Genomic DNA, 25,627 nt, shown 5'->3' with positions numbered 1-25,627 from the left:
CCTCAAAACACATAAACCAAGCACAGACGTCCAAGGTAAGCCCCCTCAAAAGGTGTCACGGCTCTGAGATTATTTGCAGATCCCCTACCCCACGTTCGAGGATGGTGAAGGCAGAATACAATAATATTCACAGGATACATTCACGGCTTACAAGCATCAATAATAACACGGGAGAAAGTAGTAGTGCTGCAATGTAGTGTATTGAATGTTGGTACAACAGGAATAGAGATATATATATATATATATATATTGGAAGAAATGAATACACAGCAATTCGTAGTAATGCAGACACAATTCACATATGCTACTTCATAGTCGGTAACCCTTGGCAACAGCATGAGATGAGATGATATACAGTTCAACGCAGTGATGATAAACAAGAACAGTATGATCCAATAGAGAACCACACAGCAGATGAATGTGAGTCACTGGTACAGCATACAGTCCAACCAGTATATAGAACTTAGCTGATCCGAGAGTAGAGATGACTCAACATAGCAGGTGGTACTGGATTCGCTGATTCTTATTAAGTAAAGCAGTAAGCGTTAAACATCACCCAAGGACTTGGATGAACACTGACACATGCAGTAGAATGTTGCCTAGAAGTAGCAGAGACGTGAGTAGTATCTGAATCATGTGTGGAACTACAGCTAGCAGGATTCGTTGTAACTGCAATGGTAAGTTCGCTGTAGTATGGAGCAACTGAACAGAGACACGCAACTTGAGCCCAAGTATTAGCCACTGGCACAGCAAGTAGTTCACAATAACAGTTCAGTAACCAGGTAACAACAGAGTAAGGATAACACGTGTCAGATGTGGAACTACAGGTGACAGGTAACTTGATAGTAGCTCTAACAGTGAGATGCAGCGATCTTAGCCAGCCAGCAGTAAAGTTGAACCAATAGATAAAGCACAGGTTTAGCAACAACTCACGATACTCGTTCAGCGTGCAGATGAATAGTGGAGAGAAGTTCCAGCTTGCAGGTGAACAGCGGTGAGGGGTTTGCAGTTTGTAGATGAACAGCAGTAAGAAGTTACAACTTGCAGGTGAACAGCAGTGAGGAGTTTGCAGCTTGTATATGAACAGAAGTGAGGAGTTTGCAGCTTGCAGGTGAACAGCAGATCCAAATGCAATCAGAGTAACACGAAGAACAGGCAATGAGCCCATAACCATGAGAGGTTAATATAGTGCTCCAGGACTAATGAGGTTCAGGGGAGGTCCAGATCACAGTAGCCAGGAACACCTGTGAAAGTAATGTCTTTGAGGCAGAAACAAGCAGACTCATGGTTCTTAAAGGGAAAGTCACAGCACCGGCACCTAACTATGGTACCGGCGTGTGACAAAAGGGTTTCTGCCACCTACTCCAAAACCACCCCCAATACTGCCTTAGCATAGGAAATGGGACCAGGTACCCCAACTGGTGCAGGAATGGGAGCTTAACACATAGGATTAGGGGTCACTACTGCAGAGGGCACATCAGTGGTCACCAAACAGGGAGCTGTTGCAACAGCAGATTTAACCCCCGGAAACTCCCACTACTATTTACACCAGAAACTTGCTTTTTACCCTAATCTCCTGTGGCAGCATATTTGGCATGTTTTTTGTAGCTGACTCAATCACCTCAAGGGCTGCCTTTGCTATAGGAGGCACACATAATGGACCATAAACAGTATCTACCACATAAACCTGCACATTATTCATATCACATCTATTCAGACATTGCTGGGTTGTACCTGTATTCACTGACATGGAGGTGGCAGATTTCCCCTGATCACCGGCACCACAGTTCTGCCCCCTCCACTCGCAGAGTTAACCTCCGCTGCTGGCAAGGATAGGATGGCTTCATTACTATTGGCACAGACAGGCAACGGGGGATCCGACACAGCTGCACTCACCGATGCCTTGCACGCGGTCCTGTCAGACACTGAAATAGGCTTCATTACAACATGAGAGCAAGTAGCACCGCTGCGGCTTGAATGGACCACACAAGCAGGGTGGGGCCGAGACATCACAGCTGCAGCCGCATCAGTAATAACAGGCACGGAGCCTGCACTCACAGGAATCGGGCCACAGACAGGGGATCCTGAGCCAACCACAGCAGGCACCATCTCCCTATCTACAATGGCCGTGGCTTCTTGCAGCTCCGTCACTGGCAAGTCACCCTACTTTACCCTTATATTATTATATAAAATGTTCTCCATTGGACCTTGAACATCAGAAACAGGAGCATTAATAGGCAAGAGTTCAGATGTCAAGCACTCCTCTTTCTCAGACAATGATTCTTCTGACGGTGAGTGTAACTTTTTAATTAACCCTTGCAGTACTTGTTCTTTGTTAAGAAGGATTTCTTCCAATTCTTGAATTTCTGCTGTGAAGGTTACCCTGTCAGTGCTATAAGCATTGTTCCTTTTCCTTTTTTTTTTTTGCAGCAATTTGTTTTTTAACCCTTGCAATCCCAGATTCTAGGTCCAGTATTTGCTCCCTAACCGCAGACTCATCTTCCTCACTGGGAGGTACATATTCACACACCCCTCCTGTGCCGCTTCAGTGTTGCCGGCAGGCACCGTCTCCATAGCCACTTCACATAATACAGTTTTAACATTAGCTTGCACATCCATATTACCAGCACTACCAGTTATATTTACAGTGACTGAACTTACTTTTGTATTACTGGAGGCAGGCTTGCTTGGTACAAGGCCTGGGTTAGGAACTTGTGCCTTTTCCACTGCAGCAGCACTTTTTGATGCAGGGTCTGGACTGGATCCCTGAACCTCCACATTAGCAGTAGCTGTACTTGTTTCCATATTTCCAGAGGCAGGCTTGCTTGGCACAGAGCCTGCATTAGGAACCTGTGCCTTTTCCACTGCAGCAGCACTTTTTGATGCAGGGTCTGGACTAGATCTCTTAGTGGTAGCTGGATTCACCACCAAGTTGTTAGTATAAACAGGTTTACTTGGTACAGAGCCTGATATAGGCCCCTGGGCCTTTGCAGTAGAAAAAGCTGAATCCACAGTCTGGATAATCTTCTGGGTATGTGCTGTCAATACAGGGCCCAGGCTGGGCCTCTGCAGCTGGACCTTGTTTTCATCCTGAGGTATTACCAAGGTTTTCCCTGGAGCTTGCACATTCAAAGAAGGGCCTGTGCTAGGCTCAAAAGCCTGGGAACTCGCCTTGTCCTTTTCAGCTTGATTATTCTCCTTAGGAGCATGGACTAAGCTAGGCCCAAAAGCCTGGGGACTTTCCTGCTCTCCTCCCCAGGGATCCTCCATCCTCTCTGGGCTTGCTCCCAGATTCCACACTGGTTCTCAGACAGCAAAGACACACCTCCTTCCACCACAGCTGCTGGATCACCCCTACCTCAAGCATCTCCTGTACCATCTTGTATATATTTTTCTTGGCCTCTGGTGAGACCCGATAAGCCTGCTGTTACTTTATCGGGAGTTTTGGACACTCGTTTGCCTTCTATACACTGCACCCGGCAGCCGTCCATTTCACTACAGGACACCATAGCCGCTTTGTAGATGGTACATCATTCCCTCATTTAGGGTAAATGTCACATCACTCGCTTATATGCGGAATCATATTTTCTGGACATTTTGTTATTATTTCGGGAGTTGTTGAACACTTGATCTCAGTGAATCCCTCTCGGAGCACGGCTGACACTATATTCTATTACACATCCTGCATCATTACAGAGTATGTCAGGTATATGGACTAATATAGTTTAGCCACAACGAACCACTGATTATTGGTTATCTACCATGATATTCTGTGCCTCCTGCCAGATATACTCGTTCTGGACATTATTTGGAGTTTCATTGTTATTCTCCAGCAGTCCTCCTACTCTGCTCATCATCTTTATCATTAAATTGACTTTACTATTGATCCGATACTCTATGTGATTGTTGCATGAAACTGTTTTCCTTATTTACTGGATTTTTCTGCATTCTATTGGTGTTTACCAGCAGACACCATAGGTCCCCCTTACCTGGGGCAGTACCTTACCTATATCACATTTTGATTCATGTGATACCCTCCATATATATATACTCTGTTTTTTCACCTGAACTGTACTACAGCTCTGCTATAACTTGTTCATTACTATTTCTAGTTATTGTGAAAATACAAGTATACATCACCTGCATCTCTCTGTTTGTTATCCTTATTGCGCCTAGGGGCTCTTTACTTTTACATATCTCACCATTCAAGGGTAGGAACTTCCCTTTAGCTCTACCCCTGCAGGCAGCAACCCTTTTATCTATACAAGGGAGAACTGACCCACCTATCTCTGCTTAGAGGACCTACTATGTCCACAGCCACTCGCTGAAAAGGTTCCCCAACTATTGGCAAGGACCTGAGGGGAGCACGAGCACTGGGGCACCCAAGACACTGACACACATCACAGGAATAAAAGTAGGCCCGGACGTTATCCGACATTCCAGGCCAGAAAAAGTTCTGTGTCAGATGCTTCAGTGTTCGATCTCTTCCCTTTTGTCCCACCTTAGGGATTTTGTGGGCAACTGACATCAACTTTGAGATGCCCAGAGCTGGATTCGGACATGGTTACTTGCGCTTGAGTTTGGCACCCCTACTGTACATTGACTACCGCAAAATGCCCCTTCTCTGCCCAGTTCAGTTCCCAAAATCATAGGCTGTAGTAAGTGTCCTTTGCGTACAAACATGCAGTGGACTTGGCTGCATTCATAGATGTCATCCTCAAAATCGGCAGATACGTGCCTTGATGAATCAGGCTCCTTGTACTTCCCAACAGAACAGAATGGAGGGAAGACTGTATACCAAAAGAACTGGAAGTTTATGCAGATTTTCAAAGTGTACTTTTATAAACAGGGGGAAAGGCAGTCATTACTGAAAAGCATTTAAGGGCCTATAAAATGTCTCATATATATCCTTGTACTCACCAATAGAACAGAATGGATGGCTTGTAATAGCTTTAATTAGACAAAGTACAAAGCCTGCTACACAGTTGGGTGTGAATTCCCGATGGAAGAAATAGCAACACTTATCTTGCCGACATGAAAATGCCGAGAGGGTAAATACCAGTATTTCAATTTGCCCAACTCTGATAAATACAGAGATTGTGGTTAACGGCAGTCACAATGCCAACATTAAAATTAGCAATGCCAATGACAGCATTAAAAATAAAGAAATACATTTAAAAAAGTGTGCCCCTACTCCCATCCCCCCAGTCATGTTATCTCTAGTGCTGCTAGGCTTGTGCTGGTTATAGGGAAGTAGGGGTGACAAATAGCGTGGGGTCCCCCAGATTCTCCTCCAGCCAGCTCTAGGTTTTGCCAGCCTGGAATGGTGGCACTATAGCAGGGTATCCCACAGTAGGAGGTCCCACTGCAATAATGACAGACTGGTCAGCACGGGATTGGATTCCCTAGGGATTTGGTCTACAATTAAAAATTCTGACAGCACTAGGGCTCTTCCCACATCCCTGGGCACCAGGCATGTGGTAATAAAAGTGTTAAATGATAGATTAATGAAATGCTATTTTACATTTGAGAACTACAAGGCCCAGCAAGCCCAAGCGGCCATGAACAGTCTGGGCATGTAAGTGTTTGTAGTACTACAAGCACCAGTATACCCATGGCTGCCAGGGCATGCTGGGAGTTGGGAAACTACAAGTGCTAGCATGTCCTGATACCCAGTGCTGCTGGGCCCTGAATGCATAATGTAAATAAAATACACTCCTCGTTTTGCTTGGCATAAAAAAAATATTCAGCAGAACGACACTAAACACACGCGATGACAGTAAACAGTTGTGCTGGACACCTCTACAATCGAAATCACTTGCGGTCAACATTCAGGTCCATCAGTGATCTGCAGAGTCGCATTAAAGGTAAGTCTATAAGTATTAACATCACTTTCTCTAACTTTCGTGTTTTGTTTCTAGGTGAAGTAGTTGTCGGAATAAAACGATTACCACTGAGTATGACATTATGATAATAACTATAATAATAAAACATAATTGTAAGGAAGGAATTGCATGCCCGTGCGTTCCAATGTTAATTAACAATACAAATGCATACTGTACTCAAACGTATGTCTGCCGGTGAATTAGCCTGAGAGGCAAATAATAATGCACTGCTACGTGTGCAGGGCCTGATTAAGGGTCACAGCCACCCTAGGCAACTACACTGGTTGCCGCCAAAACCTCCCCCCCACCAATGTGGGTGTAAAAAAAAATTATGTATATATATATATATATATATATATATATATATATATATATATATGTGATATATATAGATATATGTCAGGGGCAAACGCAGGATTCGAGGAGGGGGGTTTCCACGCCATGTACAAGTGGGCGTGTCCAATATGTGTACGGGCGTGGCTACAAACACACAGATATGTAAACTGTCCCATACACAGATCAGTACAGACACACACAAACACACAGGATCAAACACACAAACATGTAAGCTGTCACATAAACACACAGGATCAAACACACAGATATGTAAGCTGTCACATACATAAACACACTGGATCAAACAAACAGACATGTAAGCTGACATATACACTGACACACACAGACTCACACACACACACATTCTTACCTTCTACTTCTGCTGCTGCCTCCTGCATAACTCACCATGCTGGCAGTGTGGGAGGAAGGGGCGGGGCCAAACTGCCGGCAGAGAGCTGTGCTCACACAGCAGGAGACTGACTGGGAGACGATTAAAAGCTGCAAGCAGTAGTGGTTGGTCCTGGGAGAGGGCCCATCCACTGTAAGCATACAAAACCCTAGGTAGGACAGGGGTTTCTGCGGACTAGGAAACCCCCCCTGGGTGCGCCCCTGTATGTAAATAAAATTGTAAAACATTAATTAATACGTAAAACACACTTCATTATGCACTTCCTCTCTTACCTGATCTTGCAGCGTAGACTACCTGGTGTTCTCTTTTGCTTATTCTTGGAGCGTTGTCCGTTGTGTGGCTTCTGGAAACTTGGGAGTTCTGTATTTAAAATGTGCAAAAATTGTATTATAATGCAAAATTTTAACAAACCCTGAATGATACAAAACAACCCCCTGGTACAGACAGACAATAAAATATATGAAAATTATTTACACTCCTATGGTAATATCTACCAACCCTGTCTATCTAGTATTTAGTATTCTAGTGACCGCTGAAACCACAATCAGCATCCACATCAACGCCACACAATACAGAGATCCTGCCCCCTACAAGCTATTTCATCACCTCCCCCACCAGCCACTTCATCCCCCTGTCATTTTTATCAAGCCGCACCAGACAGCTTATGACCCCCCCATCCAATTAATTAACCCCCCCGTAGCCAGTTCATTACCTCCCCATTGCCATTTCATTAATCCCCCTATCCAATTCATTAACCCCCCCCTCTAGCCAGTGCAATACCTCCCCATTTTCACTTCATTAATCCCCCCCCGCTAGCCATTTCATTAACCCCCATCCAATTCACAAGCCCCCCTATCCAATTCATAAACCCCCCCTCTAGCCAGTTCATTAATCCCCATTTTCACTTCATTAATCCCCCCTCTAGCCATTTCATTAATCCCCCCCATCCAATTCATAAGCCCCCCTCTATCCAGTTCATTACCTCCCCATTTTAACTCCAATAATCCCCCCTATCCAGTCCATACTAGCCAGTTCATAAATCCCCCCATATCCAATTTATAAGACCCACCTATTAGCCAGTTCATTAATCCCCCCCAGTCATCTCTCCCCCCCCACATCCGATGTGTCACTCTCCCCCCCCCCCCCGATATTTAACAAGCTGCACTTACCTTGATGTCTTCTGTTCCTCCTCTCTCCAGAGGCCGATGCTTCTGTCATCTTCACATACAGCTAACAGCATCCGACGCTGTTAGCTGCACTGTCACTGTGGGCGCGCTCTGTGTGATTAGTGTGGTCACGTGAGATGTGAGATCTCACGTGACTACACTAGGCAAATCACTGACAGGGCAGCTAACAGCGTCAGATGCTGCTAGCTGCGTGATTGGGTACAGGAACATGCGGGACCGCCCCCTTGAGGCCAGGGGCGGCACCATTAGAGGAGAAAGAAGCCGATCGCCGGCATTTGAAGAAAAAAAACAAAACAAAAAAAACAAACAGCTTGTTAGTGTGCCGCGCTGCGCTCCCTAGGACTCAGCGCCCCAGGCTGCAGCCTGATCAGCCTAGTGGTTGAACAGGCCCTGTGTGTGTGTCAGTTTTTACATCACGTAATTCATCAAGGAATGTTTCTTTAGATCAGATTCTTGTTGAATACAGATGTCCATATACCCAATGTATGTGCATTTTTTTTTTTTTAAACGTTCTTCACATTCGCTTTGCATTTCTTAATGAATGGGGTCCAAATTTGCAAACATAGAGCAAAGACATGTTTACAAAATGTCATAATGTTGTGAGGGTAAATGTTTTGTTTTGTTCTTTTTTCAAGGTGCAGAAGAAATACCGCCTGCACAAATATTGGTTGAGAAGTTTGGGGGGAAAAAGGAGAAAAATATCATAATATCTCAAGTTGCTAACAAAGCATTATAGTTAATTTGTGGGTAGTTTAGCTACAGTTTTTGTTAGGTTAGTTAATTTTTTGTTATGTAAGTTACTTTTTTTGCTAGTAAAAAAAAACTGTGTGTGTGTGCTTGGACGAATATGCTTGTGGGGACATTGACCTGTGTACACACCAACGCTGTGGGGACCTGAGTCATAGTGAGGACAAAAATTGAAGTCCCCAGAAAGCTTCTCAAGGCTATTCAATGCAGGGGACCTTGCTGACATGCTCAGCATAAAAATCTGGTATGTCCCCGCGAGTTACAATTGTCGGAACAAAACTGTGCAGGGGAGAAAGTGTATGTATATCCCACCGCTAGAGGCCAGTATTCCGTCCAAATGTATAGCAGGAGCAGGAAAAGGAAATAACTGCATCCTGCCGGCGCTTTGTACACCAAGCGGTTAAAGACACAGTCGAATCCGTCTACTACTGAAGGTAAATCGGGGACATTGAAGCATGACAGAGCCCACCGGTAGCTCCAACTATAGTCTGGAGAGCAGTGAAGATGAGAATGCCTGTGAGGACACCGGGATTGGAACCAAAGCTCACTAGATACCCAGTCCTCTAGGTTCACAGGTCACACAGGTAAGGAGACATGAAATAAATAATACTCCCTTTTATTAAACAAAGTGCATACACTTAGTAAGATACAACAGTGCTCCCCAAGGAGAAGCTTGTTCCCCCCACCACATATATCAAATGTCAGAAAATCACCATTGGGACTCCACTATATCCCAGCTGAGGTCTCAACCGGGCCTCTCTCCGAACTTCTTCTCTCTGAGTCTGAGGTACCTCAATCGCTACCAACAATAATGCTTGGAGCACTCCTGCACTTTCATGCAGGGTTGCCCTTTACCCCAGTGCTGTCAGCCAATCTTGCAGCACTGCTGAAGTGCCGGAAAGTGGTCTGGGTTGTGTACCACTGGGGGATCTCTGTGGCTGGTCTTGGCCTCCTCCTCCCCCCTGACTCTTCCATCTCCTCAGGGTGGGCCTTTTCCCATGCGATTAGTTTGGCCACCAGAACTTCACGCACATCTGTGTCATCAAAGTCCACCCCTTTGGTTTTTCAGAACCCCTGCAAGTGTTGTTTCCTGGCTTTCATATCGAATCTCTCTGTGGCTTTTAAACTGCTCTGCTCTGCTTCTGTGGCAAATTCCTGCTGACTTCCTAGCTAGGTTTTTCACTAATACTGGCCTCTTACAGACTGTTGCCTTGTGTCCTTTCGGAGCCTGATTGTATCTGGATACGAGTCCCTGCGCTCTACCCAAACGTTGGGACTGTGTGACCCCACTGCTTGCCACCAAAATTGTGAGGACACCGGGATTGGAACTTAAGCTAACTAGATACCCAGTCCTCTAGGTTCAGAGGTCACACAGGTAAGGAGACAGGAAAGAAATAATACTCCCTTTTATTAAACAAAATGCACACACTTAGTAAAATACAACAGTGCTCCTCAAGGAGAAACTTGTTCCCCCACCAAATATATCAAGTGTCAGAAAATCACCAGTGCAAGTATAAACTCCCCAACAAAGTCCCCAGCAGGTTACCTACAAGCACAGAGACCTAGCAGGCCCAAACCCCTGGTAATAAAATCCACAGCTGACAATTCAATTGGGCCAGGGTTTCTGACCCGTAAGGTGGGTCGGTGTATCTTGATGACCCCAGCTGCTCGGCCAACTCTCCACCAGCTTGGTGGGACCCTGTGTATTAGTCTCCGTACCGATGTACGCTCACCAATTCCCCAGAATCTGCGAGTGTCTCCTGATGGAGTGGTAACAGAATCAGTCCTAGAGGTACACTGCCCGATCTGTGTCAAGAAGCTCCTGTTTCAAGCATTCCTTTCTGGCCCTGAGAGAATATGGTTACTCTCAATCAGTCCAAGTCCTTGCTCTTTCAAGATTCTCCAAAAACAACCCCCTCCCCCAGACTGCTCCTTTTTGTCCCTTCTCACAAGACACCCGATCCTGGCCACCTCCCTGAGTCAACCCCCTGCTCATTGTCCTCTTGTTATTGGTGGTGTGAAGAGTTTGGGTGGTAACAGGGGTGGAAGTAGAGCATGACATCAGTGGTCTCCCACCTGCGGTGATGGTGCCATTCAAACTGTGTTGAAGAGTTGCTATAACAATAGTTTGCAAACAGGAAGAGACCCCCTCCTGATTTTAGATAAGCTCCTGACTCTTCTCTTTTTAAACCCTTCCACTTTTTTGTGATGTCACAAGGTCCACAGCTTTTTCACACTTCCTGTGAGCTGCCTCCCCCCTCCCTCTCCGGACACCACAGCAATAACAGATCTGGCCACTGGGCGGCATTTAATAACAGAGTGGGCCACGGTTGTTCAATTGGCCCACTGAGGACAGACCGGGTTGGCACGATATTCCCAATATAAGGCCCGGGTCTGTCACAATGCCCCTGACACTTCGGAGGAGAGCGGTTCAGACACCAGCGGTGATGCCCCATTGCCCATCAACGCAGCAGAGAGCAGGTACCCAGAGATGAGTTCTATGTACGACCATTCTTGACCTTCTGCTAGCCGTGTTTTAAACACAGAGGGTCGGAGAGACGGCGCGGTGTCTGTCCAAACGCTATCCAGAAACAGTGATGGCTCCAGGGAGAATAACAAAAAGCAGTACTGCCTGTACTGTGAGAAGCCCCTCTTAAAAATTGCCCGGCACATGGAACATGTTCACCACAATGAGACTAAAGTAGCCTGGGCCCTCAAATTCCCCAAGCACTCTAAAGAAAGGTGCATGCAAATGGCACAGCTTCGGCAATAGGGGCAACTTTGTACACAATGCTGAGGCAATGAGGGCAGGCGATGGAGTTCTGGTCCCGTGCAAGAGATGAATACTAAAGGTTTTATGCACTGTGTAACCTGCAAGGGCTTGTTTGCAAGGAAATAACTGTGGCGACACATGAAGAGAAGCTAAACCGAAGGAGAAACAAGCTCACACCTGGCAAGAACAGAGCCCAGTCAATGTGTGCCCTTGCTCAGCCTGTTTCACCTGACATCAGTGATGGCTTTTGGAAGCTCTTGAGTGACATGACCCAGGATGAGTCTTACTCACAGTCAAAAATGATCGATGCATCATGCAGATGGGACAGCATCTGTTCAATGTTCAACCGGGTCGGATCAGATGTTGGCAGACACAAGTACATCCGTCAGAAGCTTAAAGAAATGGGCAGGTTACTGCTACAGGCTAGAAGAGCTACCCCTTTGGAGAGGATGGAAGACTTTACCACCCCATCATCATCATCATCATCATCATTTATTTATATAGCGCCACTAATTCCGCAGCGCTGTACAGAGAACTCATTCACATCAGTCCCTGCCCCATTGGAGCTTACAGTCTAAATTCCCTACTATAGACACACATTCACACACAGAGACAGACAGACAGAGAGGGAGAGACTAGGGTCAATTTTTTTTTATTTTTTTTTTGATTGCAGCCAATTACCCTACCAGTATGTTTTTGGAGTGTGGGAGGAAACCGGAGCACCCGGAGGAAACCCACGCAAACACAGGGAGAACATACAAACTCCACACAGATAAAGCCATGGTCGGGAATCGAACTCATGACCCCAGTGCTGTGAGACAGACGTGCTAACCACTAGGCCACTGTGCTGCCCCATAAACTCTCTGGACGTAGTAGACGCAGTGAAGCTGGTAGCTGGCTATGACGAGGAGACAGGTACATTTAAGATGCCCTCGCTGGCACTCAAGGTCGGGCACTGCCTGCAAAAGATAGCGAGCATTGTGGAGTGCCGAGTCATGATGGTGGGCTGCACTGCTGCGGTTGAAAACACACAAAATTTCAGGAAGCTATATGAGGCGAAATGGAACGAGTTGATCTCATTGGCTGCCTTGAAAACTCTGAAGGAGTCCAAGTGGAACATGCCTCAGCTCTTACCTTTCACGGGGATGTGAAAAAGATGCAGTTGTACCTTGATGAGAAGCAGCAAGCCTACTGAAGTGGGCTATCCACCAAGCCTACGGTTAACCACTGGGCGCTACTTGCAAAATCACCCTGTCACAGGTGATCTTGTTCAATCGAAGAAGGGTAGGGGTAGTTTCAAAAATGTTGCTGACTACCTTCTCATCAAGAGATACCTCGGATCTCCATGAAGATGTGTCCCTAGCACTTTCCGAGGTTGAGAGGAAGCTCCGCCGGCACTTCACTTGCATTGAAATCTGAGGAAAACTAGGGAAAAAAGTCCCCATCCTGCTGACACCAGCCATGCAAGCTGCAATGGAACTTTTCGCAGAAAAGCGTGACAAATGCGGCGTGGATAGCCAAAATGTCTACATGTTCACCAGACCAGCTGCCTTGTCACACTTCAGAGGGTCCGATTGCATTCAACTGTTTGCCCGAGAGTGTGGGGCCCAGCATCCCCATACACTGGCTTCCACAATGCTTTGAAAGCACATTGCCACTCTCTCGAAGGTCGCCAACCTAAATAACACAGAACTGGATCAGTTGGCAGACTGGTGCATCCGCAGTATTACCGCCTCCCAGAAGGTACCCTCCAAATTGCCAAGATCAGCAAATTGTTGATGGCTCTCGAGAGTGGCAGATTGGCTGAATTCAAAGGCAAAAATTTGGACGAGATGCACATTGATCTGGATGGTAATTGGTAAATCTGGTGTCTGATGTATGCTTTTGACTCTTACCTCGGTCATTTACATATCTGTTTCTTTTCAGAACCGGTCCAGCTACAGAGTGACATATCGGATGATGAGCAATCCCCTGTGACAGAGGGACAAGTGGCCAAGCCTTTAGTCAACACTTCCACGTCAGAAGAGAGGTGGTGTATGGACCTGGCAACACGGGACCAGCGCCCAACCATGGCTTCCACAGGTAGGTGTAGCACACAGTTTTGCTAGGCAGAAGAACTTTGCCTTCTCTGTATTTTGCGATAATGGACCACTCTACTTCCTTTCAGGTTGCAAAGAAGTGCGGAGTAAATCCTGGGACAGAGAGGAGGTCCAGGTTGTGGAGAAACACCTGATGAGTTTTATACAGACATGCTGGATGCCCGGAAAGCAAGACTGTGTTGCGTGCCTCATGGCTGAACCATCCATATTCAAAGATCGGAACTGGTCGGGGGTGAAATTCTACATAAAGAACAGCATAGCAGCTTTAAAGAGAGATCAAACTTGTTGAAATGATTCAAGTGGTTGAACAGGGCTGTAGCCTCCATGGCATGCGGATGTCCTCAAACGGACAGAATACACAAACTTTTTCTCTACCATTGTTATTATATATTAATTTATGTATGCAGGAATGTAGATGTCCTCAGCCAGTACACTTTCCCCGTTTTGCAGTCCGTGTCAGTACCTCATGCAAAATCAAAGTGTAAATCTCATGTGGTAACTCTGGTCCCAAACCACTCCTACACATACCCCTTATGATTGAAGAATTAGATAATACAAATGAGAGACCAGGCAGCTGTGCCTAGGGATAAAGCCACAAATATGCAATATAAAACTGGACAACTGAGTATAAGGCTGGGTACACACTATACAAACTTTTTCCGAAGCGATATCCTTAATGATTTTACCAACGATTAAAAAAAAAGTCCAGATCAGCATGCCAATTCATTTGTACACACTATACATATTTTACAAGATTTACCTTCTAATCTGTACTCTTTATCTGTCATAACCATCAGTTGAAAAGATTGTGACTCTGTACACTCCATAGAGATCTATAAACACTGCCGATCCTGAGTGCATACACACTGCAGAATTAGAACGACATTGTTCCATCATTGAATGAGATTAGTTCAGTTTAAAGATCAAATGAAACAATACAATGAACTTTGGAACAATAAACGTTCATCGTTGCAGTGTACACACTAATGCGGTAGTGGCAATTGTCTTCTGGCCTAATGCCAGTACCTAGGTGTGCTATTAAAACTTGGTAATGAAGATTAATAATATTATCAATATTACATACTATAAGTAAAATATAATATGCCAGTGATAGTGCCCCAGAAAGGTAAAATTTTGTTGTGATAGTATCTATGATAATACTCAGCAGGAGCCTATAGTCTAAATTCCCTACCACAAACAGAGACCAAGATCAATTTAAGAGCAGCAAATTAGCCTATTAGTATGCTTTTCGAGTGTGGGAGGAAGTAATTGCTTTTTTCCCTATTTGTATATTTACTCCGAATTCGCATCTGAACACACCTACTTGTGTTTCCTTAATTGCCCTACAACACAGTGTAGTAAACAAATTTTATACATCAACGAGTTTTGTTTCCTCTATTAGCATACAAGCTATCATAAATGTTAACATGGATGTTAATACAAAACATTGCATTTTCATATATATGTGAGTGTGTTGGTGTGTAAGAATCACTGTTTAAAGGAGTGTTTTTGTGCTTGTATTGAATGGTGTGAAGGTGTCTCTGAATCAGTTTTATCTTTTGTGCTCTTTGGACAAGTTTGTATTGTGTGTGGGGTAGGGAGACAAACTCAGGCTGTCCTCCATTATAAACATCCAACCAAAAAAAAAACTTCTATTTATACCACATAACCCTCACTACACTATAAAACTAAAATACCATTTATATACCATACCACTCACAATCATTAAAAATTAGAGATGGTCACTGACCCCCGTGATTTGGTTTTGGTTTTGGATCTGGATTACCTTCGGGTTTTGGTTTTGGCAAAACCACCCTTGCGTGTTTTGGTTTTGGTTTTCTTTGGTTTTGTTTTGCAATTTTGTTTAAAAATCAAATTTTTTTGGCCTAAATTAAGCTTATTTAGTGTTCCACCTGTTTCTTGGATAAGTAAGGTAATTCTAAAGCTAGTAAATTAGGAAAAAAACAGTTTAATCCCTGGTAGGCCGTCCTTAATTCTGCACACAAACCTGATTGTCTTCCTCTCCATCTTAGCCTATAGGCAATGCAGCCATCGTCTTTGGGTGTTTATTACACCCTACACTTATAGTTAAATATCTAAAGAAATGGACAAAGGCCGTTTGGTTTCTGTCTGCATCAGCCACCGCCCCCCCCCCCCTCCACTTGTAGTAAAATTGAAAAAAAAAGCCGGTATAGACTGTACAATAAAAATAGAAATGGACAAAGGCAGTTTGGTGTCTATCTGTATAGGCCCCCCTCCACTTGTAGTTAAATAGAAAAAAAGCAGCCTGCATAGACTGTACAATATAAAACGAAATGGACAAAGGTAGTTTGGCGGCTGTCTATGAGTCCCTCCACTTGTAGTTCAATAGAAAAGAAGCAGCCTGTATAGACTGTACAATATAAAACAAAATGGACAAAGGTAGTTTGGTGGCTGTCTATGACCACCCCCCCTCCACTTGTAGTTCAATAGAAAAGAAGCAGCCTGCATAGACTGTACAATATAAAATGAAATGGACAAAGGCAGTTTGGTGGCTGTCTATGACCCCCTCCCTCCACAAGTAGTTCAATAGAAAAGAAGCAGCCTGCATAGACAGTACAATATAAAACGAAATGGACAAAGGTAGTTTGGTGGCTGTCTATGACCCCCCTCTCCACTTGTAGTAAAATAGAAAAAAAAGCAGCCTGCATAGACTGAACAATATAAAACAAAATGAACAAAGGTAGTTTGGTGGCTGTCTATGATCCCTCCACTTGTAGCTAAATAGAAAAAAAGCAGCCGTTATAGACTGAACAATATAAAAAGAAATGGACAAAGGCAGTTTGATTTCTATCTGTATCAGACCCCTCTCCACTAGTAGTAAAATAAAAAACAATTCAGCCATTATAGACTGTAGAATAGAAATAGAAATGGACAAAGGCAGTTTGGTGGCAGTCTGTATCAGACCCCCTCTCCACTATTAGTTAAATAGAAAACAATTCAGCCATTATAGACTGTAGAATATAAATAGAAATGGACAAAGGTAGTTTGGTGGCAGTCTGTATCAGATCCCCCCTCCACTTGTAGTTAAATAGAAAAAATTCAGCCGGTATAGACTGTATAATATAAATAGAAATGGACAAAGGCAGTTTTGTGGCAATCTGTGTATGACACCCTACCCTTATCGTGAAATTGACAAAACAGCAGCCTTTCAAGACTGTACGTGATATAGAAATGCCCCAAGTCCCTTTCCTATTTGGGGGTAGATTACACCCTACACTTATATAGAAAGTTTTAAAAAGATGTTATCATCATCATCTTCAGCATCATCCTCACCCTCATTAGTGTGTACATCATCCACACAGACTATCAATTCATCCTCGCTTGAATCCGCCATTAGAGAACTGTCAGTGCTTGGATGTCTTTGATGGTAAAGACCTTCCCCATGGAAGATGTAGTTCATTTTAATGAACATCATTTTCTCCACATTTTTTGGAAGTAACCTCCTACGTTGATCACTGACTAGGTTCCCGACTGTTCTGAATACTCGTTCAGAGTACACACTGGAGGGTGGGCAGCTTAGGTATTGCAAAGTTTGTACATGGGTTTCCAAATGGCCTGCTTTTCTTCCCAGTAAGGAAAGGGACTGTCTGACATTTCCATATCAATTACCTCTTAAAAATAATCCTCCACCATCCTTTGCATGTTAATACTCAAATTGGATGGAGTTATGGGCAAGGTCACACATTTTTTTGAATAATCTTTCAAACCAGCCCAGATGTTAAACTGTTCTGGTCTGCCCCCTGCGTCTTCCCTGCTTCGCTTTTGAAAATTTAATTTTTTACGAGCAGCAGCTGCTTGAGAAACTGAAGGAGGACACGTTGTCAAGCCAAGGCCCAGTTCAGCGGACAACTTGCTGAGCAATATCTCCTTGGAAAAGTTCACATCTCGCTCATTTTTAAACAAAGACTCAATGTAGGTCTTAAACCTTGGATCAAAAATAGTGGCCAAAACGTAGTTATCCGAGTTCAAGATTTTAATAACTCGAGGATCATTGTGAAGCGAATTAAGTACTTGCTCTACAAGGCCAACATACTTTGCGGAATTGCTTTCTTTAATTTCCTCCTTCAGTTTCTCAAGCTGCTTTTACAATAGTCTAATTAAAGGAATGACTTGGCTCAAGCTAGCACTGCACTCATTTCACATGTTACAACTTCAAATGGTTTCAACACCTTGCACAGCACTGAAAGGATTCCTCACTGTGCAAGAGTGAAATACATGCCCCCTCCTTTCCCAATGTCATGGCTTGTGCAATACACTTAGATGGCTTTGTGCTTTTCCTCCATCCTCTGAAACACATACAGGGTTGAATTTCACCTAGTTAACACCTCTTGCTTAAGTTGGTGGCAGGGCAAGTTAAACTGTTCTTGGAGTTGCTTCAATCTCCTACATGCTGTGGCAGAATGCCTAAAATGGCCTGAAATTTTACGGGCCACCGAAAGCATCTCCTGCACCTCACAGTTATTTCTTAGGAAGCTCTGCACCACCAAGTTTATGGTGTGAGCAAAACAAGGAATGTGATGGAATTCACCCAGCTGTAATGCTCGCACTATATTGTTGTCGTTATCAGAATTGACATATCCGGGGGAGAGTCCAAGTGGTAGAAGCCATGTATCAATCACATCTCTTAGTTTTCGTAACAATTTATCAGGTGTATGCCTGTTAGTAAAGCCGGTGATACAAAGAGTGGCCTGCCTGTGACAAATGTTACGTAGTGTTGTACATGCTGCTACTGTTCCTCCTGGTGAAGGCGAATGACCAACCCAGTGGGCTGTCACAGTCATATAGTCTTTGGTTTGCCCACTTCCACTTGTCCACATATCTGTGGTAAAGTGGACAGCTAGCAGAATGGCATTTTTCAGTGCAATCACTACATTTTAACACACTTTTTGGTATAGTTGTGGAATAGCTTTATAGTTGTGGAAAAATGGTGTCGCGATAGAATTTTGTAACGCGGACACAAAACATTAAATAACTGTGAAAAACCAGCTGCGTTTATTGTGGATATTGGAAGCAGATCAAATACTAACATAATAGCCATGGCGTCTGTGATTCCCTTGGTGACTGCTGTCATATTTGCTTCTCCTAGCAAATGATTGTTTCACAGTTAATTGTTGTAATGTAGGACTGCTCTTTTTCTTGGTCTTCTTTTGGGATGAAGATTCACCCCCAGCAGCAGCAGCAGTGGGACTAACGCTTTCTTGAGAGGAATCAATTATAGTGCAGGAGACATCCAGCCTTACTAAGTGGGATGCAGGGCTAACTCTGAGCGCTACTGAGGATATTGATGAGGATGGTGTAGTGGGTGTATCTTGTAGCCGTCTGGATGTCGGTGACCGAAGGGTCCTATCTGATGATGGCGTGCTTGTAATGTTTTTGGAAGAACTTTCAGCTTTTCCCAACACCAATTGCTATGAACTTTCGTCAAATGGCGTAACATGGATGAGGTACCAAGATGCTTAAGATCCGTCCCTTGACTGACTGTAGCTTGACATACACTACAAATGGTTATACAACTGTTGTCAGAATTTGGGTAGAAATATTTACACACATAAGAAGTGGATTTTTTTGTTTTATGTCCAGGCATGATATTGGCCTTTTTCTTGTCACGTGACAGAACTGCTGCCACTGGTGCAGGACTTACACAAACAACCTCATCCTCATCAACATCCTCATTAGCGCCCTCGTTCCCTGCACAAATCTCCCCCTCATCCTCTTCTAATTCCAAAGTGGCATCCTCAATTAGTGTATCACCGGCTACACTCGGGCTGTTCAGACACACATCAGCAGAACTGCTGAAAGGGCCCTTCTTTATGGGTACACTATCAGAATGCTCACAATTACACATACCACTGGTGCATGGACTCTCCACAGGGATTGGTGTCATTTCTGATTCTGAACATATATTTTCCTATAATGCCTTACTGTTTTCTTGCAGCTTGGCTTTCACGCGTAACAGTAGTTGTGCACCACTTTTGGACTGCAAATTACTTGGTCTTGCTTGGTCACAAGTGACCGTACAAGAAGAAGGCTCAGTAACATTTTTTGATCTGGTACTAATGGAGAAAGGCGAAGGCTTCATTCTTTCTTTGCCACTGCGTGTGTAGAATGGCATGTTAGCAATTTTTTTTTTATCGGCAGTTAACTTTTCCTCAGTTACAGTTCTTTTTCGCTTCAACACGGTAAAAAAAATTTTTGGGTGTGTTTTTTTCCCTGATTTAAAAAGACTATGTATTTTTACATAGGCTTTTCCAGATGACTTACTGAGAACACTACCATCAGGACTGGTGCCAGAACCTGCTTTCTGAACCTGCTCATATGTGGACTGCTTTGAATCCATTTTAATGAGCCCAAACCACTTGTAGTGCAAGATATTAAATAGATAGTGTTGCTAGATAAAACTTTCAGCAGCAAGAAAAATTGTGGTTTCACACTGGGGAATATGGGACACCACAAAGCACTTGTAGTGCAAAATATTCAATAGATAGTGCTGCTAGATTAGACTTTCTGGAGCCAGAAAAATTTTGGTTTCACACTGGGGAATATGGGATACCCCAAAGCACTTGTAGTGCAAAATATTCAATAGATAGTGCTGCTAGATAAGACTTTCTGCAGCCAGAAAATAGTTTCTGGAGGAGAGAATATGACACCCCAAAATGTTGGTAATGTTTGCAAAAAATGGCTCCTCTATCCTCCTCTCTTCCTGCTATAACAATTGCTAGAAGAATTGGTAGAAGAATTTCAATAATAATTGCTCTCTCCCTGCTCTAATGCTGCCTGCGACCTAACCCTGCTCTCTCCCTCTGTCAAATGGTGATGGATTGCCGTGGAGGCGCGTATTTATGGATTTCAAATATTGCGAGAACCGAGCTCCGAGATCTGACGACGTCACAATGACGTTTTGCCTCGATTTAGATTCCGAATTGGAGCCAGAGTACCGAGCCTGCTCGGCTCGGTACTTGGATAGGTGAAGTTCGAGCAGGTTCGGTTCTCGGGGAACCGAGCCCGCCCATCTCTATTAAAAATAAACCAAAACCATTTTCACACTCTTTTATTCCAGCTATCTCAAGCAAACTCATAACATGTACATTGTAATCATCATGCATTGTAGAAGCCATCGCACACTATCCACATTGTGCTAAACAATATATTCAATCAAACTTCACGCAGAAACTTTTACCATTTATATCACACATCATATGCATGTTTGTAGGAGAGAATGTTTCTCAATATTATAATATGTTCAGATCCCTGCGTGGCATCTGACATCTTATTAAACTTTCCTCTTAACACTATAACATTATGAGTTCAGATTCTAACATCCACAATCCTGTGAAACTTTCTTGCTAACACTATAATGCATATAGCTTCAATCATATAATATACAATCACAAAAATAAATTTCAATTACCAGGGCCGGTGCCACCATTAGGCAGCGTTAGGCAGCTGCCTAGGGTGCCGGCTCTGAGGGGGCACCACTGTGGCCACCTAAAAACACTAATAATGTCTCATAATGAGACACTATTAGTGAACTTAACGCATGTTGTGCAAGCGCCAGCCCGCTACTTATCAATTCTGCAGACAGGTCTGCATTGCGGTGCTTCATTCCACTGTGTTCCCCTAGCCAGATTCTGGCTCCTCTCACTGGCAGCATTGTGACATCAGTGAGAGGAGTCAAGAGAAGTGAAAGCAGATCTAAGAAGCAGAGAAGCAAGAAAAGAAGAAGAGAAGGTAAGTAAAGGCTACAGAAAATGGAGTGAAGGTGGATACTGAAAACGATGGAGAGATGAGAGAGAAAGCTGCAAAACACTGAGGAGGTGGGAGAGAGAGAAAGCTGCTAAAAAACAGGGGGGAGACTGAAAGCTGCAAAAAATAAGGTGCGGAGAGAGAAAGCTGCAGAAAACGAGGGAGGGAGAGAAAGCTGCAAAAAATGGGGGAGGGGAGAGAAAGTTTCAAAAAACATGGAAGGGGGAGAGAAAGTTGCAAAAAGTGGGGGAGGGAGAGAGAGAAAGTTGCAAAAAACGGGAGGTGACGAATGAGAGAGAAAGTTGCAAAAAACGAAGGGGGGGAAAGAGAAAATTGCAAAAAATGTGTGGGGGGGAATTTGCAAAAACCATGTTGGGGAGAAAGCTGCAAAAAAACGAGGGGGGAGAAAGATACAAAAAATGTGGGGGGGGGAGAGAAAGCTACAAAATATGAGGGGGGAGAGAAAGCTACAAAAAATGAGGGGGGGGGGAGAAAGCTACAAAAAATGAGGGTTAGGAAAAAGCTACAAAAAGCAAGGGGGTGGGGCTACAGAAAATGAGGGGGGGAAAGGCTGGAAATATTAGGGATATGTGATGGGATAAAATAGGAAGGGTGCGCTCAGAAATCCCCAATGCGTTACAGCCTATGGGGACCTATTTATTAAGCCATAAACCATACTAAAATGGCTTTTTCCACATGGTTCAGGAACTGTTAAGTAACCTAGCTGGCTAACAAAAGCCTAACACAGGAGGTATCATAGATATCTCCAGCATTAGGCTAAGTTTCTATTTAAATCGCAGTCCCCATAATTTGCAATGGGGTCGGCGGTCTGGGACAATTTAACAAGCTCCAAAAAGTCTAGCTTTTCGCAGCTTGACTCTGATGTTCTGCATTATAGGGAGTGCATTGTGGTAGAGGGATCTTTAGTGGGCAGGGGAGCATGTTAATGAAGCTGGTGCTATGTGGGTAGTGACAAAAGCTTATGTGAGAAATGCTAGTGGCAGATAGGCATGTATAAGAAAAGTTGGTGGGCAGCAGGGGACAGTATGTAATAGGTGTGTGATGTCATTTTTTTTCTTTTGGTTTTGTTCTGAAATCTAACATTTGGATCTTCCCCTCTAGGTATCCTGCATTTACTCCTGGGCAGCAGTGAAGTCTGGACAGCATTCTGCGACAGACATCAGTACGTCTGGACATCAGTGGATTTGAACTGCAGCCTTACCAGTCAGCCAGGAGGAGGTAAGAGATATTATTTTTATTTTACAAATGTCAAGTGTGAGAGGGGCTAGAAAGTGGGGATTGGGGGGAGGGGGGCGGTAGGCTGAAGTTGTGACTAGGGTGCCGAGAAACCTTGCACCGGCCCTGCCTCTAACTTCATTCTTGTCACATACAATCACATAGACAGACTTTTCCATTCAAACTCCGTTACTTCAGTTTCACATTATAACTAGTACAAACTCTGTATCCTTAGCCATACTCTAACAATAAATAATTAAACTCCGTTACAAAACCAACAGTTTCACATCATAAACTGCCTTACATGCGCAGAACTCCACACAAAGCAGTCATTGTGTGTGGTGTGGCTCAGAGCATTGGATATATAAATGTGAGCTGCTTCTCAGGGCGAAACAGGTTCTTCTGTATGCTAATGACTGTTATTTATTTCCTGTAAGTATTATCTTAGGGGTTAGGGGTGTTAGGGTTAGGAGTTAGGGTTAACCCTAACCTTAATCCTAATCTTAACCTTAACCCCTAAAATAATACTTACAGGATATAAGTAACAGGCGGTTCCGTCCAGCGCCTCTTTAAGGGAACACACACAATATAGGGCGCTAATAATGACCTGAAAAATATATATTAAGCCTGCAGTTCTTATCATTAGGCTCTGGAACCTACTAGACTAAAATAAATAACAAAGAAAAAAAGAGCTCTGGGTTAAATATAAACACTAAAATTTATTAGAACAAATTGCAATAAAAATATAGTTAAGCCGTTTCATGAAATGGCTTCACTTGGCCGAGAAAAGTGTCAAGCTACAGCTGTGGTCAATATTGGTGTCCTATAACCCTGGAGTTTATTCCTACACTGCGCTGAACTATACTCTCAGGAACAGTTGACAGGCTAGTTTTTAAGACGGATGCTTGCTCTCCTTCTCCGCAGGCTGTGGCACCAGCTAAGTATAATACACAATTTGGTGCTTTTTCTGCAGTTTTTTCATCACACTGCTATATGGTATCATCGTTTCCTGCTCCCATATACAATTGTGTCAAGTTCTAACACTGACTTTGGTCTTGACACTAGCCTAAGGGCTGAATTTCAGGACGGCTGTCTGTCTCTTTTTTCCACAGGCTGGAGTATGTGATGCATTTTTAATCCTTGCTATTTATTGCCTTACAGCATAAACACTTTCACACTTCAACTGTGTCCAGTTTCTCGATGAACTCAGGATCTCGGCCTGATTCATTAAGGATCTTAAATGAAGAGGTATCTTATTTCAGTCTCCTGGACAAAACCATGTTACAATGCAAGGGGTGCAAACTAGTTTTCTGTTTTGCACATAAGTTAAATACTGACTGTTTTTTCATGTAGTGCTAGCTTGTAAAGGGAAACTTGCCTTTACAAGGCAGCGCCGCTTTAAATTTTAGCTGTCATGTCGCCGAACTCCCTCGAGTTGAAGAAACCAGAGTATGATACATTTACCCCACAGTGTCTTTTATGCATATATTTTTATTGCAATTTGTTCTAATAAACTTTAGTGTTTATATTTAACCCAGCGCTCTTTTTTTCTTTGTTATTTATATTATTCGGAGTATGAAGTCATCTGGATTGCAATCAGTAGTTTTCTTGGAAGGTCGGTGTACTAGGTAATAGCACTCCTCATGGCGTTCTGTCCTCTGTCGGGGTAGTCAGCAGCGCCGGTGCTAGGGTCCTTGGCGCCCTAGGCACAGTGTGAAAATCGCCGCCCCCCCCCCTTTAAAAATCGCCGCCCCCCCCTTTAAAAATCACCGCCCCCCCCCTTTAAAAATCGCCGCTGCGCTTCCCTCCCCTCAGCTCCCCTCCCCACCCCTCCCCATGTCTTTCTTTAACTTACCTGCATGAAGCTGCTCTTCTCTGCTCTGTCTTCTCCCCTCCACTCACAGACACTGTCGGGCCGTGATGATGACATCATCACGGCCTGTCACTGTCAGTGAGCGGAGGGGAGAAGACAGAGCAGAGAGGAGCAGCTTCATGCAGGTAAGATTCAATAGCCCCTTCCCTCCTCTCCTCCCCGTGGATTTCCGTTTTTTTTTTAATTTCGAGGCGCCCTGCAGAGCCCGGCGCCCTAGGCAATTGCCTAACCTTGTCTAATGGGAGCGCCGGGCCTGGTAGTCAGTATCGTGAAACTACCACCGAGGGGGACATGTGGTGGACATATGGCATCGTTGGACCTCACACTTCTGGAGCGCACAGTACTGGCTTGCATGGAAGAGCAACTACTGTAGGGAGTGGAATATATATCAACACTGGTGAAAGTCCTCACCAAGCTACACAACAATCACCAACAGGTAAATATCATATCATAATACATGCATTAACTATTCCAAACACTTTAATGGTGTGAAGAAATCAATATAACTACATGGGAAAATACTTGTTAAAATGTGTAAAACTGTTTTATCTTATCAAGTGATCAAATAAGTCACGATTTTTAAATAATTAAAAATTACATAGAAGCTATAATTTTATTTAAAAAAAATACAATAAAGTAGTTATTATACATCACACATAAAGCATTGTCAAGTTTATTATGTATTTTATGTGATTATCCCTTGGAGAATGTAAAGGATGTGATTTTAATGTTTCTTTTTACCATGCGAGCTGTACATGGTGAGGAACCCCGTGACAGTGGCGAGGAACGCAGATCTGTCAACTATTAAAGGACCTGAAAGACTGCTAAACTAAAATGCAGCACATTTTGAAGCATATTTGTCAGACTATGATAAGTCATTTACAAAACAAGGTCCCTTCCCATCAGGAAGGGACCTGTTGCACCTGCTGGCTTTCGGGGAGCCTGGGCAGGCAGAGCCAGAGACTGTACCACCTGTTTCTGAGCTTATTCCATTCCCTGCTCAAGTTAATCAGAAGTAGTTGCGGTTCAACACTTCAAATATTGGGAAAGGAGGAAAAATATTGCACAAAACACAATGATTTGGGTGATTCACTTTTGTTTGTTTTTGTCACTATTTTATAAACTGTTTGAAAATATATCTGCTTTCCTCATTTATTTTTACATTTATTATAAGATAAAATTGCAATTAAATTGAACTAAATCAAAATGGTACTTACATGAGTAATGAAGCAACTATATGTAACTTTTACATAGTCTTGTGATTCTGGAGTAACAGCACCGGTTTCGTCTTCCTTCT

General features: G+C 43.7%; 1 long non-coding RNA gene across 1 annotated transcript; it reads left to right on the top strand.

Annotated features, from left to right (window-relative positions):
* The first annotated feature begins 1,720 nt into the window (after positions 1–1,720).
* LOC142107913 (uncharacterized) lies at positions 1,721–14,695 on the top strand. Its single transcript, XR_012680042.1, has 3 exons — positions 1,721–2,291; positions 13,264–13,419; positions 13,505–14,695. It is a non-coding gene; the product is annotated as an uncharacterized LOC142107913 (long non-coding RNA).
* The last annotated feature ends 10,932 nt before the right edge of the window (positions 14,696–25,627 follow it).

Source organism: Mixophyes fleayi, chromosome 11 (genome assembly GCF_038048845.1).
Source record: "Mixophyes fleayi isolate aMixFle1 chromosome 11, aMixFle1.hap1, whole genome shotgun sequence".
In the NCBI taxonomy this organism is placed as follows: domain Eukaryota; kingdom Metazoa; phylum Chordata; class Amphibia; order Anura; family Limnodynastidae; genus Mixophyes; species Mixophyes fleayi.
This window is presented reverse-complemented; position numbering and strand designations above follow the sequence as displayed.